The following is a 6,207-nucleotide window of genomic DNA, read 5'->3' on the forward strand; positions in this document are numbered from 1 at the left end:
CCTTATTTTCGTTCGTTTTTCTCTTTTTCTTGTATTTTGCCGCACCCCCAAATCAAGGTTGGATGATCTCTGAGCTAAGACAGCCTCACTGGTGGGGTGTATGTGGACAGGGATAACAATGATTTATTGCTGTGTTAATAAATATGGAGAGTCCTCTGAACATGTGCAGAGTGCATTTCCAAAAACAAACCCTTGTGTCGTCAGGGATTCCTTCCTTTAGATTCCGTCCTTTAGATAGGATCTCCAAACCACCACATTATTATTTCCAATCTATCATTCTTACTTCCTCCTCCTCTTTGTTTTTCTTCGTCTCGGATTGTCTCAAATCACGGATTTAGAAGTTTCCCCTGATCTTAGCTTGTAATAAAGTGCTTTATTTTATTTTATTTTGCAATTTTGAGGTTTGCACCTGATCAGTCCATGGAGGTATTTTTGGGGTAGTTTGGCTAATTGCCTTCTTGGATTTTTTTTCTTTCTTTTTCTGTTTTAAACCATCCCAGAGGAGCCCTTTGTGATCACTCATCCACGAATTAACCAAGTTAATTAGCTTTTGTAAAGCTTTCAGACACCAAATGGTAGTTAAGGACCTGGAGTACTCGTATCCAATGACCTAAGTGCCAGAGCCCACTGTAACAGCATTGCCAAAAAGGCACTAAGAGTTGTCAATCTAATCCTGCTTAGCTTCTTCTCTGGCAATATTACACTGCTAACCAGAGCATACAAAACATTTGCGAGACCAATTCTCGAATACAGCTCCCCCTGTCTGGAATCTGCACTGCATATCGGAGATGAATACAATTGAGAGAGTCCAGAAATATTTCATGAGAAGAGTCCTCCACTCCTCTGCTCATAACAGAATACCTTATTCCACCAGACTTGAAATTTTGGGCTTGGATAGCTTAGAGCTATGTTTGTTTGTTTGTTTGTTCCTTTATTTATTTATTTATTTATTTATTTATTTACTTACTTACTTACTTACTTACTTACTTACTTACTTACTTACTTACTTACTTACTTATTAGATTTGTATGCAGCCCCTCTCTGAAGACTCGGGGCGGCTAACAACAATAAAAAAGACAATCTAACAAATCTAATATTAAAAAATAATCTAAAAAACCCCAATTTAAGAGACCAATCATACATACAAACATACCATGTATAAATTCTATAAGCCTAGGGGGAAGGGAAAAAAATTTCAATTCCACCATGCCTGACGACAGAGGTCGGTTTTAAGGAGCTTGCGAAAGGCAAGGAGGGTGGGGGCAACTCTGATATCTGGGGGGAGCTGGTTCCAGAGGGTCGGGGCCGCCACAGAGAAGGCTCTTTTCCTGGGTCCCGCCAAATGACATTGTTTAGTCGACGGGACCCGGAGAAGGCCAACTCTGTGGGACCTAACCGGTGGCTGGGATTCGTGCGGCAGAAGGCGGTCCCGGAGATAATCTGGTCCGGTGCCATGAAGGGCTTTATAGGTCATAACCAACACTTTGAATTGTGACCGGAAATTGATCAGCAACCAATGCAGACTGCGGAGTGTTGGTGTAACATGGGCATACCTTGGGAAGCCCATGATTGCTCTCGCAGCTGCATTCTGCACGATCTGAAGTTGCCTTTGAACTGATCTAAATGTAGTTCATAAAATCATACACCACAATATCCTACCTGTCAATGACTACTTCAGCTTCAACCGCATCAATACACGAGCACACACTAGATACAAGCGTAAGGTAAACCGCTCCAAATTCGATTGCAGAAAATTTGACTTCAGCAACAGAGTGCTCAATGCCTAGAATGTACTACCCGACTCTGTGGTTTCTTCCCCAAACCCCCAAAATTTTAACCTGAGACTATCTGCAGTCGACCTCACCCCATTCCCAAGAAGTCTGTATGTGGTGTGCATAAGCGCACCATTGTACTTACCGTCCCTGTCTTACAGTCCTATTGTCCAAATTTTCCTGTACCTATTTTGCTTTTGTTTATGTTCATACCAATACCTGCTATCTTGTACATGTTTTGACAATAAATTAAATTAAATTAAATTAAATTAAATTAAATTAAATTAAATTAAGTTAAATTAAATTAAATTAAATTAAATTAAATCAAATCAAATCTCAGGGACCGCCTTCTGCTGCACGAATCCCAGCGACCAGTTAGGTCCCACAGAGTGGGTCTTCTCCAGGTCCCGTCAACTAAACAATGTCGCTTGGCGGGACCCAGGGGAAGAGCCTTCTCTGTGGCAGCCCCAGCCCTCTGGAACCAACTCCCCCCCGAGATTAGAATTTCCCCCACCCTCCTTGCCTTTGGTAAGCTGCTTAAAACCCACCTCTGCCGCCAGGCATGGAGGAATTGAGATACTCTTTCCCCCTAGGCCTTTACAATTTTATGTATGGTATGTCTGTATGTATGTTTGGTTTTTATAATAATGGGTTTTTAACTGTTTTTAGTATTGGATTATTATTATATGCTGTTTTATTACTGTTGTTAGCCACCCCGAGTCTGCGGAATCCAATAAATAAATAAATAAATTAAATAAATAAATAAATAAATTATTACATTACATTACATTACATTACATTAAATAAATTGTTCAGTGCCCATTATGGGCTGTATCTGACAATGCCAACCATGAAATAAACCTACATCTTTTACTAGTTTGCAATCATGGCTTTTTAGGCTGCGAAAGAAAGGAGAAAATACAATTTCAAGATGGCGGCCAACGGCTTGGCTATACCAAGAAGGCATCGATCATTTCTCCTCACAGAAATTTTTTTGGTCTCTTTTAGCAAGCAGGAAAGTTAATCAGTTCTTGGTTTGGAAAAATGAGGGGAATAAAGTCCATTGTTCAAATCATACTGGTGGGGTTGCAATCAGAGGTGTTGAACGGGGGGGGGGGGGGGATGTGTGTTTTTTGTGTCAGAGGGCAGCATGTAGTATAAAGCCATAAATTCCAATTAGAGGGTGATTTGGAGGAGGGGGTCTCCAATTTTGGCCACTTTTAAGATTTGTGGCCTTCAACTCCCAGAATTCTGAAGTCCACATCTTAAAGCGGCCCAAATCTAATACATTAAAAGAAATCTAAAACCCATTATTTGAAAACCATACAACACACTCGTACCATACATAAATAATATAACAAATCTAATAAATAAATAAATAAATAACCCAGCGGCTCCACTTCCCCATGCCTGACGACATAGGTGGGTCTTCAATAGCTTACGAAAGACAAGGAGGGTGGGGGCAGTTCTAATCTCTAGGGGGAGTTGGTTCCAGAGGGTCGGGGCCGCCACAGAGAAGGCTCTTCCCCTGGGGCCCGCCAGACGGCATTGTTTAGTCGACGGGACCTGGAGAAGGCCCATGCTGTGGGACCTAATTGGTTGCTGGGATTCGTGCGGCAGAAGGCGGTCCCAGAGATATTCTGGTCCAATGCCATGAAGGGCCTTACATATATGTTACATATATGCTTAACATAATAAAAACCCTTTTATTTTGTCAAGCATATATAAGATAATATATATATTATATACCATAATATATTATAATATATGACAATATCAGCAAATATAATATAAAGACAATATAGTAAATATTATAAATAAATATAAATAAATATAATAAATAAGTAAATAAGTACAAGTACACACACACACACTGCTCAAAAAAATAAAGGGAACACCTAAAAAACACAACATAACTCCAAGTAAAGCAAACGTCTGTGAAATCAAACTGTCCACTTAGGAAGCAACACTGATTGACAATCAATTTCACCTGCTGTTGTGCACATTCAACCCATGGGGCAGTTTGCAAAAGAGAACCAGCTCTTAAATCCACCTCTTGAAAGACAAGAAAAGGAAAGGGGAGGGAGGAAAGATGGGGAGGTGAGAAGGGAGGGAGAAAGGAAGGAAGAAGGAAGGAAAAGGAAAGGAAGAGGAGAGGGTTGGAGGGCGGGAGGGCGGGAGGGAGGAAGGGAGGGAGGGAGGGAGGAAGGAAGGAAGGAAGGAAGGAAGGAAGGAAGGAAGGAAGGAAGGAAGGAAGGAAGGAAGGAAGGAAGGAAGGAAGGAAGGAAAGGAGGGGAAGGTCACTGCTTGGTTCAGAACTGTGAAAAATAAGATAAAATGAAAGGAAGGAAGGAGGAAAGGAAGCAAGAAGGAAGGGGGGAGGGAGGAAGGGAGGGAAGGAAGAAGATAGAAAGAAAAGAAAGGAAGGGAGGAAAGAAGGAAAGGAGGGGAAGGTCACTGCTTGGTTCAGAACTGTGAAAAATAAGATAAAATGAAAGGAAGGAAGGAGGAAAGGAAGCAAGAAGGAAGGGGGGAGGGAGGAAGGGAGGGAAGGAAGAAGATAGAAAGAAAAGAAAGGAAGGAAGGAGGGGAGGAAGGAAAGGAGGGGAAGGTCACTGCTTGGTTCAGAACTGTGAAAAATAAGGTAAAATGGAAGGAAGGAGGGAGGAAAGGAAGCAAGAAGGAAGGGGGGAGGGAGGAAAGGAAGAAGATAGAAAGAAAAGAAAGGAAGGGAGGGAGGAAGGAAAGGAGGGGAAGGTCACTGCTTGGTTCAGAACTGTGAAAAATAAGGTAAAATGGAAGGAAGGAGGGAGGAAAGGAAGCAAGAAGGAAGGGGGGAGGGAGGAAGGGAGGGAGGGAAGGAAAGAAGAAGAGAAAGAAAAGAAAGGAAGGAAGGAAGGAATGAAGAAAGGAAAGGAGAGGAAAGGAAGGGAGGGAGGGAGGGAGGGAGGAAGGAAGGAATTAAGGAAGGAAGGAAGGAAGGAAGGAAATTGAAATTCAATTATTACAAAAGTAAGGTTCTACATTTAGGCAAGAAAACCAAAATGCGCAGGTACAGTATATGTTCTCCTTGCTCAACAGTAGTAACTGAGTGGGACCTTGGACTGTATTGGCTTTCGTATCGGCTCTGCCATTCCATTGGATCATTCCAGGGATGTGGAGAGGGGGAATCTGCTGCTTGGGTAACAGTCGATCATACTAACCCACACCCAGGCCTCGTGCTCTGGAGAGATTAATCCAGCTTTGCCTACTGCATTTTAGGAACTCTTTCTAGAGGATGGTATCATAAGTCTTTCGAGGCCGAAGGATGCTAACGAAACTTGACAACTTTGAGAGTTGTGGCCTTCAACTCCCAGAAATCCCTAGCCAAGCCACACTGGCTGGGGAATTCTGGGAGTTGAAGTCCACAAAGTTGCATTTCGCATCTCCAGAGGGATTTGGAAAGTCAACAAGAAACACGGTTGAAGCGTCTTCCCTTGTCCATATTTTTTGTAAAATCTTGAAGATCGCTCATGGTGGTCAGGGGACAGCTATTCTCCTTGGCGTCCTTCCTCGTTCCTGGTCAAGTTCTCCATGTGGCCACCCAAAAGACCTTGGATCTTCTCCCAGGGCAGTTAATTTCTAACATGTGCCATGTGAATGATACACCAAGCTTCGTCTCTTGCGTGAAGTTGCCCTTTGGGCTGAAAAGTCACACCGGGAGTTTGCTGCTGCGGTGTCCTTTTTCACACTTCCATCGCTCTTGCGTTGTCACACTTTAACCCGGAGCTCAACTAGAACTTGCCTCTGTCCTGGTTCAAGGTTTTGGGAGATTTCACCACCACCATTAAAAAAAAGAGAGGCTTTTTCTACGGAAAGAGAAAAGGCCACTTTTGCTGGATGGAAAGCAGCCCATCCCACCCAAGATTTAGGGGAGGTGGCATATTTATCCCTTAATTCCAGAAGACGCCTTCCTCTTTCATCTTTGTGGCTTGCAGAAAAGACCACCTGCTTTTCTGGTGGAAGAGAACCTGGTGGAAAGTCTGGTTGGAGATCTGGTTGGAAGTCCTTGGAGATTTAGTTTAAGATCCTTTGGAGATCTGGTTGAAGTTTTTTGGAGATCTAGTTAAATAACGTTTGGCGAAACTGGTTGAAAGTCCTTTGGAGATCTGTGGAAAGTTTTTTTGGGAGATCTGGCTGCAGGTTTTTTGGAGAGCTAGTTGAAGATCCTTTGGAGAAACTGGTTGAAGGTCCTCTGGAGATCTGGTTGAAGGGTTTTTGGAGATCAGATTGAAGGACTTTTGGAGAAACTAGTTGAAGGTCCTTTGAAGATCTGGTTGGAGGTTTTTTGGAGATCTGGTTGAAGGCTTTTGGGAGATCTGGCTGAAGATCCCTTTGGAGAAACTGGTGGAAGGTACTCTGGAGATCTGGTGGAAAGTTTTTGGGAGATCTGATT

This window comes from Erythrolamprus reginae, chromosome 13 (assembly GCF_031021105.1).
Source record: "Erythrolamprus reginae isolate rEryReg1 chromosome 13, rEryReg1.hap1, whole genome shotgun sequence".
NCBI lineage: Eukaryota > Metazoa > Chordata > Lepidosauria > Squamata > Dipsadidae > Erythrolamprus > Erythrolamprus reginae.